The following is a 21590-nucleotide window of genomic DNA, read 5'->3' as shown; positions in this document are numbered from 1 at the left end:
GGTGTCCAGGTGGGTGGGGGGTGTTGGAGGGGTGTCCCGGTGGGTGGGGGGTGTTGGTGGGGTGTCCCGGTGGGTGGGGGGTGTTGGAGGGGTGTCCAGGTGGGAGGGGTGTCCCGGTGGGTGGGGGGTGTTGGTGGGGTGTCCCGGTGGGTGGGGTGTGTTGGAGGGGTGTCCAGGTGGGTGGGGGGTGTTGGAGGGGTGTCCAGGTGGGAGGGGTGTCCCGGTGGGTGGGGGGTGTTGGTGGGGTGTCCCGGTGGGTGGGGTGTCCAGGTGGGTGGGGGGTGTTGGAGGGGTGTCCAGGTGGGTGGGGGGTGTTGGAGGGGTGTCCAGGTGGATGAGGGGTGTTGGAGGGGTGTCCAGGTGGGTGGGGGGTGTTGGAGGGGTGTCCAGGTGGGTGGGGGGTGTTGGAGGGGTGTCCAGGTGGGTGGGGGGTGTTGGAGGGGTGTCCAGGTGGGTGGGGGGTGTTGGAGGGGTGTCCAGGTGGATGGGGGGTGTTGGAGGGGTGTCCAGGTGGATGAGGGGTGTTGGAGGGGTGTCCAGGTGGGTGGGGGGTGTTGGAGGGGTGTCCCGGTGGGTGGGGGGTGTTGGAGGGGTGTCCAGGTGGGTGGGGGGTGTTGGAGGGGTGTCCAGGTGGGTGGGGGGTGTTGGAGGGGTGTCCCGGTGGGTGGGTGGGTGTTGGAGGGGTGTCCAGGTGGATGAGGGGTGTTGGAGGGGTGTCCAGGTGGGTGGGGGGTGTTGGAGGGGTGTCCCGGTGGGTGGGTGGGTGTTGGAGGGGTGTCCAGGTGGATGAGGGGTGTTGGAGGGGTGTCCAGGTGGGTGGGGGGTGTTGGAGGGGTGTCCCGGTGGGTGGGTGGGTGTTGGAGGGGTGTCCAGGTGGGTGAGGGGTGTTGGAGGGATGTCCAGGTGGGTGGGGGGTGTTGGAGGGATGTCCAGGTGGGTGGGGGGTGTTGGAGGGATGTCCAGGTGGGTGGGGGGTGTTGGAGGGGTGTCCCGGTGGGTGGAGGGTGTTGGAGGGGTGTCCAGGTGGGTGGGGGGTGTTGGAGGGGTGTCCAGGTGGGTGGGGGGTGTTGGAGGGGTGTCCCGGTGGGTGGAGGGTGTTGGAGGGATGTCCCGGTGGGTGGAGGGTGTTGGAGGGATGTCCCGGTGGGTGGGGGGTGTTGGAGGGGTGTCCCGGTGGGTGGGGGGTGTTGGAGGGGTGTCCAGGTGGGTGAGGGGTGTTGGAGGGGTGTCCAGGTGGATGAGGGGTGTTGGAGGGGTGTCCAGGTGGGTGAGGGGTGTTGGAGGGGTGTCCAGGTGGGTGGGGGGTGTTGGAGGGGTGTCCAGGTGGATGAGGGGTGTTGGAGGGATGTCCCGGTGGGTGAGGGGTGTTGGAGGGATGTCCAGGTGGGTGGGGGGTGTTGGAGGGATGTCCAGGTGGGTGAGGGGTGTTGGAGGGGTGTCCAGGTGGGTGAGGGGTGTTGGAGGGATGTCCAGGTGGGTGAGGGGTGTTGGAGGGGTGTCCAGGTGGGTGGGGGGTGTTGGAGGGGTGTCCAGGTGGATGAGGGGTGTTGGAGGGGTGTCCAGGTGGATGAGGGGTGTTGGAGGGGTGTCCAGGTGGGTGAGGGGTGTTGGAGGGATGTCCAGGTGGGTGAGGGGTGTTGGAGGGGTGTCCAGGTGGGTGGGGGGTGTTGGAGGGGTGTCCAGGTGGGTGGGGGGTGTTGGAGGGGTGTCCAGGTGGATGAGGGGTGTTGGAGGGGTGTCCAGGTGGGTGGGGGGTGTTGGAGGGGTGTCCAGGTGGGTGGGGGGTGTTGGAGGGGTGTCCAGGTGGGTGGGGGGTGTTGGAGGGGTGTCCAGGTGGGTGGGGGGTGTTGGAGGGGTGTCCAGGTGGGTGAGGGGTGTTGGAGGGGTGTCCAGGTGGGTGGGGGGTGTTGGAGGGGTGTCCCGGTGGGTGGGGGGTGTTGGAGGGGTGTCCCGGTGGATGAGGGGTGTTGGAGGGGTGTCCAGGTGGGTGGGGGGTGTTGGAGGGGTGTCCAGGTGGGTGGGGGGTGTTGGAGGGGTGTCCAGGTGGGTGGGGGGTGTTGGAGGGGTGTCCCGGTGGGTGGGGGGTGTTGGAGGGGTGTCCCGGTGGATGAGGGGTGTTGGAGGGGTGTCCAGGTGGATGAGGGGTGTTGGAGGGGTGTCCAGGTGGGTGGGGGGTGTTGGAGGGATGTCCAGGTGGGTGGGGGGTGTTGGAGGGATGTCCAGGTGGATGGGGGGGTGACGGAGCTCGGCGTTGGGGCGGGGTTAAGTGTGTGGGCGGGGTTAGGAATTGTGACGGAGCTTGGCATGGGGCCGCGGATAGGCAAGCGGGCGGAGACCGGTGTGGGGGCGGGGTTAGGTCTGGGAGCGTGGTTAGGCTCTAGGGCGGGTAATGGCTCGAGGACGGGGATAGGCAGGAGGGCGGAGATCGGCGTGTGGGCGGTGTTTGGTGTGGGGGCGGGGTTAGGCTTGGTGACTGACATCGGTGTGGAAGCGGGGTTGTTGCTGTGGGGGCGGGGTTAGACGTGGTGACGGAACACGGCGTGGGGGCGGGGTTAGGCATGGTGACTGATATCGGTGTGTGCGGCGTGAGACGTGGTGACGGAACACGGCGTATGGGCGGTGTTAGGCATGGTAATGAAGTTCGTGTGGGGGCGGGGTTAGGCATGGTAATGATGTCCGTGTGGGTGCGGGGTTAGGCATGGTAATGATGTCCGTGTGGGGGCGGGGTTAGGCATGGTAATGACGTCCGTGTGGGGGCGGGGTTAGGCATGGTAATGATGTCCGCGTGGGGGCGGGGTTAGGTCTGGTGTTGAAGTCGGCGTGGGGGCGGGGTTAGACATGGTAATGAAGTCGGCGTGGGGGCGGGGTTAGGCCTTGTGACGGATCCGGCCTGGGAGCGGAGACGCACGCGACGTGATGGTTGTGCAGGTTAGTGACGTCACTGGGGCAGAAGTGGCTGTGGCCACGACAGAAACAGTGTGTCCCGATAGACAGTAGGTCAGGCTGCAGACTGGGGCATGGACATAAGGTCAGGCTGCAGACTGGGGCATGGACAGTAGGTCAGGCTGCAGACTGGTGTATGGACATAAGGTCAGGCTGCAGCCTGGTGCACGGACATAAGGTCAGGCTGCAGACTGGTGCATGGACAGTAGGTCAGGCTGCAGACTGGTGCATGGACAGTAGGTCAGGCTGCAGACTGGTGCATGGACAGTAGGTCAGGCTGCAGACTGGGGCATGGACAGTAGGTCAGGCTGCAGCCTGGTGCATGGACAGTAGGTCAGGCTGCAGACTGGTGCATGGACAGTAGGTCAGGCTGCAGACTGGGGCATGGACAGTAGGTCAGGCTGCAGCCTGGTGCATGGACAGTAGGTCAGGCTGCAGACTGGGGCATGGACAGAAGGTCAGGCTGCAGACTGGGGCATGGACAGTAGGTCAGGCTGCAGACTGGGGCATGGACAGAAGGTCAGGCTGCAGACTGGGGCATGGACAGTAGGTCAGGCTGCAGACTGGTGCATGGACAGTAGGTCAGGCTGCAGACTGGGGCATGGACAGAAGGTCAGGCTGCAGACTGGGGCATGGACAGAAGGTCAGGCTGCAGACTGGGGCATGGACAGTAGGTCAGGCTGCAGACTGGGGCATGGACATAAGGTCAGGCTGCAGCCTGGGGCATGGACATAAGGTCAGGCTGCAGCCTGGTGCATGGACAGTAGGTCAGGCTGCAGCCTGGTGTATGGACATAAGGTCAGGCTGCAGCCCGGTGTATGGACATAAGGTCAGGCTGCAGCCTGGTGCATGGACATAAGGTCAGGCTGCAGCCTGGTGTATGGACATAAGGTCAGGCTGCAGCCTGGTGCATGGACATAAGGTCAGGCTGCAGACTGGGGCATGGACATAAGGTCAGGCTGCAGACTGGTGTATGGACATAAGGTCAGGCTGCAGCCTGGTGTATGGACATAAGGTCAGGCTGCAGACTGGGGCATGGACATAAGGTCAGGCTGCAGCCTGGTGTATGGACATAAGGTCAGGCTGCAGCCTGGTGTATGGACATAAGGTCAGGCTGCAGACTGGGGCACGGACATAAGGTCAGGCTGCAGACTGGGGCATGGACAGTAGGTCAGGCTGCAGACTGGGGCACGGACATAAGGTCAGGCTGCAGACTGGGGCACGGACAGTAGGTCAGGCTGCAGACTGGGGCACGGACAGTAGGTCAGGCTGCAGACTGGGGCACGGACATAAGGTCAGGCTGCAGACTGGTGTATGGACAGTAGGTCAGGCTGCAGACTGGGGCACGGACAGTAGGTCAGGCTGCAGACTGGGGCATGGACAGTAGGTCAGGCTGCAGACTGGGGCACGGACAGTAGGTCAGGCTGCAGCCTGGTGCACGGACATAAGGTCAGGCTGCAGACTGGGGCATGGAGATAAGGTCAGGCTGCAGCCTGGTGCATGGACATAAGGTCAGGCTGCAGACTGGGGCATGGACATAAGGTCAGGCTGCAGACTGGGGCATGGACATAAGGTCAGGCTGCAGACTGGGGCATGGACAGAAGGTCAGGCTGCAGCCTGGTGTATGGACAGTAGGTCAGGCTGCAGACTGGTGCATGGACAGTAGGTCAGGCTGCAGACTGGTGCATGGACAGTAGGTCAGGCTGCAGACTGGGGCATGGACAGTAGGTCAGGCTGCAGCCTGGTGCATGGACAGTAGGTCAGGCTGCAGACTGGGGCATGGACAGAAGGTCAGGCTGCAGACTGGGGCACGGACAGTAGGTCAGGCTGCAGCCTGGTGCATGGACAGTAGGTCAGGCTGCAGACTGGGGCATGGACAGAAGGTCAGGCTGCAGACTGGTGCATGGACAGTAGGTCAGGCTGCAGCCTGGTGCATGGACAGTAGGTCAGGCTGCAGACTGGGGCATGGACAGAAGGTCAGGCTGCAGACTGGGGCATGGACAGTAGGTCAGGCTGCAGACTGGTGCATGGACAGTAGGTCAGGCTGCAGACTGGGGCATGGACAGAAGGTCAGGCTGCAGACTGGGGCATGGACAGAAGGTCAGGCTGCAGACTGGGGCATGGACAGTAGGTCAGGCTGCAGACTGGGGCATGGACATAAGGTCAGGCTGCAGCCTGGGGCATGGACATAAGGTCAGGCTGCAGCCTGGTGCATGGACAGTAGGTCAGGCTGCAGCCTGGTGTATGGACATAAGGTCAGGCTGCAGCCCGGTGTATGGACATAAGGTCAGGCTGCAGCCTGGTGCATGGACATAAGGTCAGGCTGCAGCCTGGTGTATGGACATAAGGTCAGGCTGCAGCCTGGTGCATGGACATAAGGTCAGGCTGCAGACTGGGGCATGGACATAAGGTCAGGCTGCAGACTGGTGTATGGACATAAGGTCAGGCTGCAGCCTGGTGTATGGACATAAGGTCAGGCTGCAGACTGGGGCATGGACATAAGGTCAGGCTGCAGCCTGGTGTATGGACATAAGGTCAGGCTGCAGCCTGGTGCATGGACATAAGGTCAGGCTGCAGACTGGGGCATGGACATAAGGTCAGGCTGCAGACTGGTGTATGGACATAAGGTCAGGCTGCAGCCTGGTGTATGGACATAAGGTCAGGCTGCAGACTGGGGCACGGACATAAGGTCAGGCTGCAGACTGGGGCATGGACAGTAGGTCAGGCTGCAGACTGGGGCACGGACATAAGGTCAGGCTGCAGACTGGGGCACGGACAGTAGGTCAGGCTGCAGACTGGGGCACGGACAGTAGGTCAGGCTGCAGACTGGGGCACGGACATAAGGTCAGGCTGCAGACTGGTGTATGGACAGTAGGTCAGGCTGCAGACTGGGGCACGGACAGTAGGTCAGGCTGCAGACTGGGGCATGGACAGTAGGTCAGGCTGCAGACTGGGGCACGGACAGTAGGTCAGGCTGCAGCCTGGTGCACGGACATAAGGTCAGGCTGCAGACTGGGGCATGGAGATAAGGTCAGGCTGCAGCCTGGTGCATGGACATAAGGTCAGGCTGCAGACTGGGGCATGGACATAAGGTCAGGCTGCAGACTGGGGCATGGACATAAGGTCAGGCTGCAGCCTGGTGCACGGACATAAGGTCAGGCTGCAGACTGGGGCATGGACATAAGGTCAGGCTGCAGCCTGGTGTATGGACATAAGGTCAGGCTGCAGCCTGGTGCACGGACAGTAGGTCAGGCTGCAGACTGGGGCATGGACATAAGGTCAGGCTGCAGACTGGGGCATGGACATAAGGTCAGGCTGCAGACTGGGGCATGGACAGTAGGTCAGGCTGCAGCCTGGGGCATGGACAGTAGGTCAGGCTGCAGACTGGGGCATGGACAGTAGGTCAGGCTGCAGACTGGGGCATGGACAGTAGGTCAGGCTGCAGCCTGGTGCATGGACAGTAGGTCAGGCTGCAGCCTGGCGCATGGACAGAAGGTCAGGCTGCAGCCCGGTGCATTGACAGTAGGTCAGGCTGCAGCCTGGGGCATGGACAGTAGGTCAGGCTGCAGACTGGGGCATGGACATAAGGTCAGGCTGCAGCCTGGGGCATGGACAGTAGGTCAGGCTGCAGCCTGGTGCACGGACATAAGGTCAGGCTGCAGCCTGGTGCACGGACAGTAGGTCAGGCTGCGGCCTGGTGCACGGACAGTAGGTCAGGCTGCAGCCTGGTGCATGGACAGTAGGTCAGGCTGCAGCCTGGTGCATGGACATAAGGTCAGGCTGCAGCCTGGTGCACGGACAGTAGGTCAGGCTGCAGACTGGTGCATGGACATAAGGTCAGGCTGCAGCCTGGTGCATGGACAGTAGGTCAGGCTGCAGCCTGGTGCATGGACAGTAGGCCAGGCTGCAGCCTGGTGCATGGACATAAGGTCAGGCTGCAGCCTGGTGCACGGACAGTAGGTCAGGCTGCAGACTGGGGCATGGACATAAGGTCAGGCTGCAGCCTGGTGCACGGACATAAGGTCAGGCTGCAGACTGGGGCATGGACATAAGGTCAGGCTGCAGACTGGGGCATGGACATAAGGTCAGGCTGCAGCCTGGTGCACGGACAGTAGGTCAGGCTGCAGACTGGGGCATGGACATAAGGTCAGGCTGCAGACTGGGGCATGGACAGTAGGTCAGGCTGCAGCCTGGTGCATGGACAGTAGGTCAGGCTGCAGCCTGGTGCACGGACAGAAGGTCAGGCTGCAGCCCGGTGCACGGACAGTAGGTCAGGCTGCAGCCTGGTGCACGGACAGTAGGTCAGGCTGCAGCCTGGTGCATGGACAGTAGGTCAGGCTGCAGCCTGGTGCATGGACAGTAGGTCAGGCTGCAGCCTGGTGTATGGACAGTAGGTCAGGCTGCAGCCTGGTGCACGGACAGTAGGTCAGGCTGCAGCCTGGTGTATGGACATAAGGTCAGGCTGCAGCCTGGTGTATGGACAGTAGGTCAGGCTGCGGCCTGGTGCATGGACAGTAGGTCAGGCTGCAGCCTGGTGTATGGACATAAGGTCAGGCTGCAGACTGGGGCATGGACAGTAGGTCTGGCTGCAGACTGGGGCATGGACAGTAGGTCAGGCTGCAGCCTGGGGCATGGACATAAGGTCAGGCTGCAGACTGGGGCATGGACAGTAGGTCAGGCTGCAGCCTGGTGCATGGACATAAGATCAGGCTGCGGCCTGGTGCACGGACAGAAGGTCAGGCTGCGGCCTGGTGCATGGACAGAAGGCCAGGCTGCAGCCTGGTGCACGGACAGTAGGTCAGGCTGCGGCCTGGTGCACGGACAGTAGGTCAGGCTGCGGCCTGGTGCATGGACATAAGGTCAGGCCGCGGCCTGGTGCATGGACAGTAGGTCAGGCTGCAGCCCGGTGCATGGACAGAAGGTCAGCCTGCAGCCTGGTGTATGGACAGAAGGTCAGCCTGCAGACTGGTGCACGGACATAAGGTCAGGCTGCAGCCTGGTGCATGGACAGTAGGTCAGGCTGCAGACTGGTGCACGGACATAAGGTCAGGCTGCAGCCTGGTGCACGGACAGTAGGTCAGGCTGCGGCCTGGTGCACGGACAGTAGGTCAGGCTGCAGCCTGGTGCATGGACAGTAGGTCTGGCTGCAGCCTGGTGCATGGACATAAGGTCAGGCTGCAGCCTGGTGCACGGACAGTAGGTCAGGCTGCAGACTGGTGCATGGACATAAGGTCAGGCTGCAGCCTGGTGCACGGACAGTAGGTCAGGCTGCAGACTGGTGCATGGACATAAGGTCAGGCTGCAGCCTGGTGTACGGACAGTAGGTCAGGCTGCAGCCCGGTGCATGGACAGTAGGTCAGGCTGCAGACTGGTGCACGGACATAAGGTCAGGCTGCAGCCTGGTGCACGGACAGTAGGTCAGGCTGCAGACTGGTGCATGGACATAAGGTCAGGCTGCAGCCTGGTGTACGGACAGTAGGTCAGGCTGCAGCCCGGTGCATGGACAGTAGGTCAGGCTGCAGACTGGTGCACGGACATAAGGTCAGGCTGCAGCCTGGTGCATGGACAGTAGGTCAGGCTGCAGCCCGGTGCATGGACAGTATGTCAGGCTGCAGACTGGTGCACGGACATAAGGTCAGGCTGCAGCCCGGTGCATGGACAGTAGGCCAGGCTGCAGCCTGGTGCATGGACATAAGGTCAGGCTGCAGCCTGGTGCACGGACAGTAGGTCAGGCTGCAGACTGGTGCATGGACATAAGGTCAGGCTGCAGCCTGGTGCACGGACAGTAGGTCAGGCTGCAGCCCGGTGCATGGACAGTAGGTCAGGCTGCAGACTGGTGCACGGACATAAGGTCAGGCTGCAGCCTGGTGCATGGACAGTAGGTCAGGCTGCAGCCCGGTGCATGGACAGTATGTCAGGCTGCAGACTGGTGCACGGACATAAGGTCAGGCTGCAGCCTGGTGCATGGACAGTAGGTCAGGCTGCAGACTGGTGCACGGACATAAGGTCAGGCTGCAGCCTGGTGCACGGACAGTAGGTCAGGCTGCAGCCCGGTGCACGGACAGTAGGTCAAGCTGCAGCCTGGTGCACGGACAGTAGGTCAGGCTGCAGCCTGGTGCACGGACAGTAGGTCAGGCTGCAGCCTGGTGCATGGACAGTAGGTCAGGCTGCAGCCTGGTGCATGGACATAAGGTCAGGCTGCAGCCCGGTGCATGGACAGTAGGTCAGGCTGCAGCCTGGTGCACGGACAGTAGGTCAGGCTGCAGCCTGGTGCTTGGACAGTAGGTCAGGCTGCAGCCTTGTGCACGGACAGTAGGTCAGGCTGCGGCCTGGTGCACGGACATAAGGTCAGGCTGCGGCCTGGTGCACGGACATAAGGTCAGGCTGCAGCCCGTTGCATGGACAGTAGGTCAGGCTGCAGCCTGGTGCACGGACATAAGGTCAGGCTGCGGCCTGGTGCACGGACATAAGGTCAGGCTGCGGCCTGGTGCACGGACATAAGGTCTGGCTGCGGCCTGGTGCACGGACATAAGGTCAGGCTGCAGCCCGGTGCATGGACAGTATGTCAGGCTGCAGCCTGGTGCACGGACATAAGGTCAGGCTGCGGCCTGGTGCACGGACATAAGGTCAGGCTGCAGCCCGGTGCATGGACAGTAGGTCAGGCTGCAGCCTGGTGCATGGACAGAAGGTCAGGCTGCAGCCTGGTGCACGGACATAAGGTCAGGCTGCGGCCTGGTGCATGGACAGTAGGTCAGGCTGCAGCCCGGTGCATGGACAGTAGGTCAGGCTGCAGCCCGGTGCATGGACAGAAGGTCAGGCTGCAGCCCGGTGCACGGACAGTAGGTCAGGCTGCAGCCTGGTGCACGGACAGAAGGTCAGGCTGCAGCCCGGTGCATGGACAGAAGGTCAGGCTGCAGCCCGGTGCACGGACAGTAGGTCAGGCTGCAGCCTGGTGCACGGACAGTAGGTCAGGCTGCAGCCCGGTGCATGGACAGAAGGCCAAGCCAAGGCCTGATGCGTGGACGGAAGGTTAAGCCAAGGCCTGGTGCGTGGACAGAAGGTTAAGCCAAGGCCTGGTGCGTAGACAGAAGGTTAAGCCAAGGCCTGGTGCGTGGACAGAAGGTTAAGCCAAGGACTGGTGCACGGACAGAAGGTTAAGCCAAGGCCTGGTGCACGGACAGAAGGTTAAGCCAAGGACTGGTGCGTGGACAGAAGGTTAAGCCAAGGCCTGGTGCGTAGACAGAAGGTTAAGCCAAGGCCTGGTGCGTGGACAGAAGGTTAAGCCAAGGCCTGGTGCACGGACAGAAGGTTAAACCTAGGCATGGTGCGTGGACAGAAAGCCAGGCCGCAGCCTGGTGCATAGACAAAGGGTTAAGCCAAGGCCTGGTGCGTGGACGGAAGGCTAAGCCAAGGCCTAGTGGATGGATGGAAGGCTTGGCCGAAGCCTGGCGAGCGTTAAACTCCTGAAACGGGACTTTGGCAATCTGAGATCCGAGGAGTGAATCCCGCCAGGTGATAGAGGTTACCTCTGCCTTCTGCAGCGACGATGAGAGCAGGGGAGATGGAGTCAGGGCGAGGAAACGAGCTGTAGCTGAGTACATCGCGGTCTGGTTGGAAGTGTGCTCCCAGCATGGATAAGCACTTCAGCAGGATTGCTGCACTTGAACCTTTCATTTTATTTCTTTCTTTTCCACCTTAATATTAAGAGTGTCTGCTCCATTTAAGTTTTAACGTTGCCCCTTATTTCTTTCTATCATGGTTGTAGGTTTTTGATCGTACTGAGGCACTTGTACGATCCATGTGTGTCACCATTCTCACTGTACTCCTGTACCTGAGTACACGTGACAATAAAGTCTCCATCTAAACCCAAGGAGATGATGTGGATCACCTTCTTGGATCTTCCTGCTCCTTTCCCCTCTCCTGTCCCTCTTTAATATTCCTTATTCAGGACAGCTGACCCTCAATGTCACATCAAACCTCTTTCCCAACCCACTTGGCTCCTGGTCAGGGGACAGTTACTCACCAGCCGTGTAACTGTTATCCCTGCGCCCACCTCTAGTTCTCGGTCAGATTTTCATTCCTTCTGGGACCAGACACCTTCCTGTTTCTGGGATACCACATTGACACTGGGCCCACCTGACAGATGGTTAAGAAGCTCCTTATGACCTCTCACAGAGTCAAAGGATCACAGGGATGGACGACGCAGAAACACACCCTTCGGTCCAACTTGTCCATGCCGAACCAATGTCCCGTCCAGCCACAACCTGACCTCCCCACTCCTGTACTCAATACTCTGACCAATAAAGGAAAGCATACCAAACGCCTTCTTCACTATCCTATCTACCTGCGACTCCACTTTCAAGGAGCTATGAACCTGCACTCCAAGGTCTCTTGGTTCAGCAACACTCCCTCGGACCTTACCATTAAGTGTACACGTACTGCCCTGACCCAATCTATTCCCACCTGCCAGCACCTGGCCCATATCCCTCCAAACCCTTCCTGTTCATATACCCATCCAAATGCCTCTTAAATGTTGCAATTGTACCAGCCTCCACCACTTCCTCTGGCAGCTCATTCCATACACGTACCACCCTCTGAGTGAAAATGTTGCCCCTTGGGTCTCTTTTATATCTTTCCCCTCCCACCCTAAACCTATGCCCCTCTAGTTCTGGACTCCCCGACCCCAGGGAAAAGACTTTGTCTATTTACCCGATCCATGCCCCTCATAATTTTGTAAACCTCTATAATGTCACCCCTCAGCCTCCGACGCTCCAGGGAAAACAGCCCCAGCCTGTTCAGCCTCTCCCTATAGCTCAAATCCTCCAACCCTGGCAACATCCTCATAAATCTTTTCTGAACTCTTTCTAGTTTAGCAACATCTTTCCTGTAGGAAGGAGACCAGAATTACACACAATATTCCAAAAGTGGCTGAATCAATGCCCTGTACAGCCACAACATGACCTCCCAACTCCTGTACCCAGGTTTGATCCCAGTCTCGGGCGACTGTCTGTGTGGAACAAAGAACAAAGAAAATGTACAGCCCAGGAACAGGCCCTTCGGCCCTCCAAGCCTGAGCCGATCCGAATGTACTGTCTAAACCCATCGCCCAATTCCTGAGCATCTGTATCCCTCTGCTCCCCACCTACTCCTGCATTTATCCAGACACATCTTAAATGAATCTACCGTGCCTGACTCTCCCACCTCTGCTGGCAACACGTTCCAAACACCCACCACCCTCTATGTGTGAAGTACTTGCCGCGTGTATCCCCCTTAAACTTTCCACCTCTCACCTTGAAAGTGTGACCTCCTTATTGAATCCATCACCCTGGGAAAAAGCTGGTCTCTATCCACCCTGTCTATACCCTTCATGAGTTTGTAAACCTCAAACAGGTCCCCCCTCAATCTCATTTTTTCTAATGAAAATAAACCCAACCTACTCAACCTCTCTTCAGAGCTAGCACCTTCCATACCAGGCAACACCCTCATAAACCTTCTCTGCACCCTCTCCAAAGTGTCCACATCCCTTTGGTAATGTGGTGACCAGAACTGTACACAGTATTCTAAATGCGGCCGAACCAATGTCTTGTACAATGTTAACATGACTTGCCAGCTCCTATACACAATACCCCGTCCAATGAAGGCAAGCTTACTGTATGCCTTCTTGACCACTCTATCCACCTGTGCAGCAACCTTCAGGGTACAATGGACCTGCACTCCCAGATCTCTCTGCCCATCAACCTTTTCCTAAGGCTCTTGCATTCATTACAAAATTTGCTCGATAATTAGACTTGCCGAAATGCATCAGCTCAAATTCTCCAGGATGCTCCGGTTTCCTAACACAGTCCAGGGATGTGTAGGTTAGGGTGGATTGGCCATGCTAAATTGTCCCATAGTTCCCAGGAATGTGTAGGTTAGGGTGGATTGGCCATGTTAAATTGTCCCATAGTGCCCAGGGATGTGTAGGTTAGGGTAGATTGGCCATGCTAAATTGTCCCATAGTGCCCAGGGATGTGCAGGTTTTGGTGGATTGGCCATGCTAAATTGTCCCATAGTGCCCAGGGATGTGTAGGTTAGGGTGGATTGGCCATGTTAAATTGTCCCATAGTGCCCAGGGATGTGCAGGTTAGGGTGGATTGGCCATGTTAAATTGTTCCATAATGCCCAGGGATGTGCAGGTTTGGGTGGATTGGCCATGCTAAATTGTTCCATCGTGCCCAGGGATGTGCAGGTTAGGGTGGTTTGGCCATGTTAAATTGTCCCATAGTGCCCAGGGATATGCAGGTTAGGGTGGGTTGGCCATGCTAAATTGTCCCATAGTGCCCAGGGATGTGCAGGTGTGGGTGGATTGGCCATGCTAAATTGTTCCATCGTGCCCAGGGATGTGCAGGTTAGGGGGGATTGGCCATGTTAAATTGTCCCATAGTGCCCAGGGATATGCAGGTTAGGGTGGATTGGTCATGCTAAATTGTCCCATAGTGCCCAGGGATATGCAGGTTAGGGTGGATTGGTCATGCAGAATGGTCCCATAGTGCCCAGGGATGTGCAGGTTAGGGTGAATTGGCCATGCTAAATTGTCCCATAGTGCCCAGGGATGTGCAGGTTAGGGTGGATTGGCCAAGCTAAATTGTCCCATAGTGTCCAGGCATGTGCAGGTTAGGGTAGGTTGGCCGTGCTAAATTGTCCCATAGTGCCCAGGGATGTGCAGGTTAGGGTGGAATGCTGTGCTAAATTGTCCCATAATGTCCAGGGATGTGCAGGTTAGGGTGGATTGGCCGTGCTAAATTGTCCCATAGTGCCCAGGGATGTGCAGGTTAGGGTGGATTGGCTATGGGAAATTGTCCCACAGTGCCCAGGGATGTGCAGGTTAGGGTGGATTGGCCATGCTAAATTGTCCCATAGTGCCCAGGGATGTGCAGGTTAGGGTGGATTGGCCATGCTAAATTGTCCCACAATGCCCAGGGATGTGCAGGTTAGGGTGGATTGGCCGTGCTAAATTGTCCCATAGTGCCCCGGGATGTGCAGGTTAGGGTGGATTGGCTATGCTAAATTGTCCCACAATGCCCAGGGATGTGTAGGTTAGGGTGGATTGGCCATGCTAAATTGTCCCATAGTGCCCAGGGATGTGCAGGTGAGGGTGAATTGGCCATGCTACATTGTCCCATAGTGCCCAGGGCTGTGCAGGTGAGGGTGAATTGGCCATGCTACATTGTCCCATAGTGCCCAGGGATGTGCAGGTTAGGTGCTTTCGTCGGGGTATGTATAGTGTGTTAGGGTAATGAAATGAGTCTCGGTGGTTTACCCTTTGGAGGATTGGTATGGACTTGTTGGATCGCAGGGCCTGTTTCCTCACTGTCAGGATTCTATGTTTCACATCCTCTGGCAGCTCATTCCATACACGTCTCACCCTGTGGGTGAAAAAGTTGCCCCTTTGGTCCCTTTTATATCTTTCCCCCTCTCACCCTAAACCTATGCCGTCTAGTTCTGGACTGGCACAACCCAGGGAAATGTCTTTGCCTATTTACCCTATCCATGCCCCTCATAATTTTGTAAACCTCTATAACGTCACCCCTCAGTCTCCGATGCTCCAGGGAAAACAGCCCCACCCTGTTCAGCCTCTCCCTGTAGCTCAAATCCTCCAACCCTGGCAACATCCTTGTAAATCTTTTCTGAACCCTTTCAAGTTTCACAACATCTTCCCAATAGGAAGGAGACCAGATTTGCACACAATATTCCAACAGTGACCTAACCAATGTCCTGTACAGCTGCAACATGACCTCCCAACTCCTGTACTCAATACTCTGACCAATAAAGGAAAGCATACCAAACACCTTCTTCATTATCCTATCTACCTGCGACTCCACTTTCAAGGAGCTATGAATCTGCACTCCAAGGTCTCTTTGTTCAGCAACACTCCCTCGGACCTTGCCATTAAGTGTGTAAGTTCTGCCCTGATTTGCCTCTCCAAAATGCAGCACGTCGCCTTTACCTAAATTAAACTCCATCTGCCCATCTGATATGATCAGTTATTCATAACAAGTTGACTTCAATTATTACCGAGAGTGTGTTCCCCTATTCAATAACGCTTCAGTGACCTCCCTCGATTCTCCCCACCCCATCTCTTCAAAATGTCCAAGTTACGAACCACAGTCGATTGAACTATGAACCAACACCCATCAATGCTCAGGATCGATCACTCTACCAAGCAACCCTTGTTCGTAACCAGGCCCACCTCCCTGTTAGCAACCTAATCAGTCTCTGACTCAGAAAACAGAAGTTGCTGGAGAAACGCCTCATCTGTGGAGGGAAATCGACCAAAGCTCCTCAGGCAGCACTTTCCTGACTGAGGCCTTTGACAGGTCACAGTATTCTGAAAGCCCCTGCTTCCAAATAAACCTGTTGGACGAGAATGTGGTGTTGTGTGACTTTTCCATGACCAGGCCAGTTTTGTATCTGTCCAGCCAGCTCACCATGAGACCATCCCCCCCTTCTCTCCCAGCCCGCGATGACGTACCTTATCAATTGCCTGACTAAGGTTCGTGTAGGTAACTCCACTGCCCTTCCATCACCTATCATTTTTCGCCCCTCCTCCAAAATAACTCAATCAAGTTGATGAGACAGGATCTTCCCCGTACAAAGCCATTCTGCCTTCCACTAACAATTGCATTTGGGGGAAAACGTCCTGTCTCTCATGATCTTCTCCAACAGTCCCCCCCACCACTGACGTCAGGCTCACTGGCCTGTCATTCCCTGGCGTATCTCTGCTTCCCCTCTTGAACAATCGAACAACGTCGGTCATTCTCCAGACCTCTGGATCCTCACCTGAGGCCAAAGAGGATGCAAAGCTATCTGGTAAGGCCGTGTGTGTGAGAGAGGAGACAGAGAGAGAGTGTGTGCGAGAGCGAGAGAGAGGAGAGAGAGTGTGTGTGAAAGAGAGAGAGAGGAGAGAGAGTGTGTGTGAAAGAGAGAGAGAGGAGAGAGAGTGTGTGTGAGAGAGAGAGAGAGGAGAGAGAGAGTGTGTGTGAGAGAGAGAGAGGAGACAGAGAGTGTGTAAGAGAGAGAGAGGAGACAGAGAGTGTGTAAGAGAGAGAGAGGAGACAGAGAGAGAGTGTGTGAGAGAGAGAGGAGACAGAGAGAGAGAGAGTGTGAGAGAGAGAGAGGAGACAGAGAGAGAGAGAGAGTGTGAGAGAGAGAGAGGAGACAGAGAGAGAGTGTGTGCGAGAGCGAGAGAGAGGAGAGAGAGTGTGTGTGAAAGAGAGAGAGAGGAGAGAGAGCGTGTGTGAGAGAGAGAGAGAGGAGAGAGTGTGTGTGAGAGAGAGAGGAGACAGAGAGTGTGTAAGAGAGAGAGAGGAGACAGAGAGTGTGTAAGAGAGAGAGAGGAGACAGAGAGAGAGTGTGTGAGAGAGAGAGGAGACAGAGAGAGAGAGAGTGTGAGAGAGAGAGAGGAGACAGAGAGAGAGAGAGAGTGTGAGAGAGAGAGAGGAGACAGAGAGAGAGAGTGTGTGAGAGAGTGTGTGTGAGAGAGAGAGAGGAGACAGAGAGAGAGAGTGTGAGAGAGAGAGAGAGGAGACAGGGAGAGAGTGTGTGAGAGAGAGAGAGAGAGGAGACAGGGAGAGAGTGTGTGAGAGAGAGAGAGGAGACAGGGAGAGAGTGTGTGAGAGAGAGAGAGAGAGGAGACAGGGAGAGAGTGTGTGTGAGAGAGAGAGAGGAGACAGAGAGAGAGTGTGTGAGAGAGAGAGAGAGGAGACAGAGAGAGAGTGTGTGAGAGAGAGAGAGAGGAGACAGAGAGAGAGTGTGTGAGAGAGGAGACAGTGAGCATCACTCTCTGTCTCCTCTCATACACTCTCTCTCTGTCTCCTCTCTCTCACACACACACTCACTCTCTCTCTGTCTCCTCTCTCACACACACTCTCTGTCTCTCTCTCTCTCACACACACTCTCTCTGTCTCTCTCTCTCTCACACACACTCTCTCTGTCTCTCTCAGAGAGTCAGAGAGAGAGCGTGTGAGAGGAGACAGAGAGAGTGTGTGTGTGAGAGAGGAGACAGAGAGAGAGAGAGAGGAGAGAGAGTGTGTGTGTGTGTGTGTGTGAGAGAGAGGAGACAGAGAGAATGTGTGTGAGAGAGGAGACAGAGGTCCCACAGTATCCTGTGATTGATCCCGTCTGGCCTTCGGGACCTGCTGACCTTAATGCTTTTCAAGACACCCAACACTTCCTCCTTCCTTACGTCAGAGTATTCACACACCCTTCCCTAACCTCAACATCCCTCACGTCCCTCTCTTTGGTGAATACCGAGGTAAAATAAGCATCCACCTTTGGCTCCACACACAACCTCCCTCCTCTATCCTTGAGTGGACCTACTTTTTTCCCTAGCTATCCTCTTGCTCCTAATCTATGGACATGGTGGATGGTTTGGCCATGCTAAATTTACCAACTGCAGGCCAGGTGGACTATGTGATGAAGCTGTTCTGTTATCAGGGCTGCGCTGTCCCTTGGTACCGTTTCTTCAGAATGGTTGTAAAAGACACAGCCTCCGAAAAGTCGAAGTCGAAGGGTTTTAGGGCCTGTTTGATTAGGCCCAACAGATACTGCCTCGGGCGGAAGGCTTTCAAGTAAAAAAAAAACACTTGTACAGTGAAAGGGGAGTGGTCAATCCTCCCGGTTCAGCCTCTGGTTCAGTTTTGAGTTTTTTGCAGTGATGTAATAGCTGCTGGATCCAACGAAACAGGTCCATGCTGACCCCCACATCTCCTCTCAGATCTTGCGTTTGATTTCACCTTTTGTGCTGAGGGGTGTTTATGGGGACTCATTGACCTGTTCCTGTCTTCCCCGTATCTCCTTTGATCCCTTTATCCCCAACTGCTATGACCAACTCTTTCTTGAAAACGTTTTGCAACTTTCTGTGGGAGAGAATTCCAGAGCTTCCCCCCCCCCTTCCCCCCCACCCCCCCCATCCCCACTAGTCTCTGGGTGAAGACATTTCTCCCCATCTTAGTCCTTAATGGTCCATCCCTTATATCCTTCCATTGTCTCTCCATCCCACAGGCCCTTTGATCTGCCACTGATCCCTGGGATATGATTTCTATCCATTCAGAACAAAATACACTTCAACAAAATCCCGCCTCATCGTTCCCTTAAGTTATTCTTTTCCAAACAAAGAAAAATAACAGTCAATATTCAAACTTCACAACATTCAGCTGTCCATTCAAAAAATTGACTCTGGTGATTCCAGTCTAATTCAAAGCACCTCGATCCAATGGTTTCAAATCTTACGCACCTTTCCGCCATAATCACCTCCACTGAACTGTCCATAATTGTTTTAAACTCATATATCCCCTACAGTGTGGAAACAGGCCCTTTAGCCCAACCAGCAAGTAACCCACCCCCTGACTAATGCACCTAACACGAGGGGCGATTTAGCATGGGCCAATTCACCCTGGCCAGCACATCTTTGTCTGCGGGGGTTTCCTCCCACAATCCAATGTGCAAACTCCACCCAGGCACTTGCCCAAGGCTGGGCTTGAACCCAGGTCCCTGGAACTGTCAGGCAGCAGTGCTAACCACTGAGCCATCGCGACACTCTGAAAGCAAAGCTTTCATTCATTCAACCATCAGACCATCCAATCAATCTGGTTCACAAGGATCTCGCAAAATTGATCCACACCGTTAGTTATGCATGGATTGAAATCTTCGTTCATGGGACACTTGTTGAACTTAAGATGCTAACTCTACCTCTCGTCCTGTTTTATACTCTATCATAGAGTCACAGAGATGTACAGCATGGAAACAGACCCTTCAGCCCAACTTGTCCATGCTGACCGGATGTCCTCAATCAATCTAGTCCCATTTACCAGCACTTGACACACATCCACCCAAACTCTTTCTATTCATATACCCATCCAGATACTTTTAAAATGCTGTCATTGTACCAGCCTCCACCACTTCCTCTGGCATCTCATTCCATACACGTACCACCCTCTGCCCCTGAGGTCTCTTTTATAACTTTCCCCTCTCACCCTAAACCTATGCCCCTCTAGTTCTGGACTCCCCCACCCCAGGGAAAAGACTTTGTCTCTCTATCCTATCTATGCCCCTCATAATTTTATCAACTTCTATAAGGTCACCCCTCAGCCTCCGACGCTCCAGGGAAAACAGTCCCAGCCTGTTCAGCCTCTCCCTGTAGCTCAGATCCTCCAACCCTGGCAACATCCTTGTAAATCTTTTCTGAACCCTTTCAAGTTTCTCAGCATCCTTCCTATAGCATGGAGACCAGAAATGTATACAATATTCCAAAAGTGGCCGAACCAATGTCCTGTACAGCCACAACATGACCTCCCAACTCCTGTACTCAATACTCTGACCAATAAAGGAAAGCATACCAAACGCCTTCTTCACTATCCTATCTACCTGCGACTCCACTTTCAAGGAGCTATGAACCTGCCCTCCAAGGTCTCTTTGTTCAGCAACACACTCTTGGACCTTACTGTTAAGTGTGTAAGTCCTGCCCTGATTTGCGTTTCCAAAATGCAGCACCTCACATTTATCTGAATTAAACTCCATCTGCCACCTCTCAGCCCATTGGCCCATCTGGACCAGATCCTGTTGTAATCTGAGGTAACCCTCTTCGCTGTCCACTACACCTCCAATTTTGGTGTCACCCACAAACTTACTAACTATACCTCTTGTGTTCATATCCAAATCATTTATGTAAATGACGAAAAGTAGAGGACCCAGCACCGATCCTTGTGGCACTCCACTGGTCACAGGCCTCCAGTCTGAAAAACAACCCTCCACCACCACCCTCTGTCTTCTACCTTTGAGCTAGTTCTGTATCCAAATGGCTAGTTCTCCCTGTATTCCATGAGATCTAACCTTGTTAATCAGTCTCCCATTGGGAACCTTGTCGAACGCCTTACTGAAGTCCATATAGATCACATCTACTGCTCTGCCCTCATCAATCCACTTTGTTACTTCTTCAAAAAACTCAATCAAGTTTGTGAGACATGATTTCCCACGCACAAAGCCATGTTGACTATCCCTAATCAGTCCTTGCCTTTCCAAACACATGTACATCCTGTCCCTCAGGATTCCCTCCAACAACTTGCCCACCGCCAAGGTCAGGCTCACCAGTCTATAGTTCCCTGGCTTGTCTTTATCGCTCTTAAACAGTGGCACCACATTTGCCAACCTCCAGTCTTCCAGCACCTCACCTGTGACTATCGATGATACAAATATCTCAGCAAGAGGCCCAGCAATCACTTCTCTAATTTCCAAAAGAGTTCTCGGGTACACCTGATCAGGTCCTGGGGATTTATCCACCTTTACCCATTCGGAGACATCCAGCACTTCTTCCTCTGTAATCTGGACATTTTTCAAGATGTCACCATCTATTTCCCTACAGTCTATATCTTCCATATCCTTTTCCACAGTCAATACTGATGTAAAATACTCATTTAGTATTTCCCCCATTTTCTGCGGCTCCACACAAAGGCCGCCTTACTGATCTTTGAGGGGCCCTATTCTCTCCCTCGTTACCCTTTTGTCCTTAATATATTTGTAAAAACCCTTTGGATTCTCCTTAATTCTATTTGCCAAAGCTATCTCCTGTCCCCTTTTTGCCCTCCTGATTTCCCTCTTAAGTATACTCCTACTTCCTTTATACTCTAAGGATTCACTCGATCTATCCTGTCTATACCTGACATATTCTTCCTTCTTTTTCTTAACCAAACCCTCAATTTCTTTCGTCATCCAGCATTCCCTATACCTACCAGCCTTCCCTTTCACCCTGACAGGAATATACTGTCTCTGGATTCTTGTTATCTCATTTCTGAAAGCTTCCCATTTTCCAGCCGTCCCTTTCCCTGTGAACATCTGTCCCCAATGAGCTTTTGAAAGTTCTTGTGGGTGGCACAGTGGTTAGCACTGCTGCCCCACAGCGCCAGGGACCAGGATTCAATTCCCGCATCAGGCAACTGACTGTGTGGCGTTTGCACATTCTCCCTGTGTCTGTGTGGGTTTGCTCTGGTTTCCCCTCTCAGTCCAAAAAAACGTGCAGGTTAGGTGAATTGGCCATGCTAAATTGCCCGCAGTATTAGGTGTAGGGGAATGGGTCTGGGTGGGTTGCTCTTCAGAGGGTTGGTGTGGACTTGTTGGGCAATAGGACCTATTTCCACGCTGTAAGTAATCTAATCTAAAAAAATACTGTCAAAATTGGCCTTTCTCTAATTTAGAACTTCAACTTTTAGATCTGGTCTATCCTTTTCCATCACTATTTTAAAACAAATAGAATTATGGTCGCTGGCCCCAAAGTGCTCCCCCACTGATACCTCAGTCACCTGCCCTGCCTTATTTCCCAAGAGTAGGTCAGGTTTTGCACCTTCTCGAGTAGGTACATCCACATACTGAATCAGAAACTTTTCGCATATACACTTAACTAATTCCTCTCCACTATGGCAGTCCCAGTCTATGTTTGGAAAGTTAAAGTCCCCTATCATAACCACCCTATTATTCTTACAGATAGCTGAGATCTCCTTACAAGTTTGTTTCTCAATTTCCCTCTGACTATTAGAGGGTCTACAATACAATTCCAATAAGGTGATCATCCCTTTCTTATTTCTCAGTTCCAACCAAATAACTTCCCTGAATGTATT

The 21590-nt window shown here is 55.0% G+C and overlaps 1 long non-coding RNA gene across 1 annotated transcript in view; it reads left to right on the top strand.

The window, feature by feature from the left end:
* Nucleotides 1-2844: 2844 nt before the first annotated feature.
* LOC140468520 (uncharacterized) overlaps nucleotides 2845-21590 on the top strand; it is a 74131-nt gene continuing 55385 nt past the window's right edge. Inside the window, exon 1 of the long non-coding RNA XR_011955673.1 lies at nucleotides 2845-2928. This is a non-coding gene — a long non-coding RNA (uncharacterized lncRNA). The remainder of the gene's footprint in view (nucleotides 2929-21590) is intronic.

This window comes from Chiloscyllium punctatum, chromosome 47 (assembly GCF_047496795.1).
Source record: "Chiloscyllium punctatum isolate Juve2018m chromosome 47, sChiPun1.3, whole genome shotgun sequence".
Classification (NCBI taxonomy): Eukaryota; Metazoa; Chordata; class Chondrichthyes; order Orectolobiformes; family Hemiscylliidae; genus Chiloscyllium; species Chiloscyllium punctatum.
Note: the sequence above shows the minus strand (reverse complement) of the source record. Positions and strands in the feature narration are given on the sequence as shown.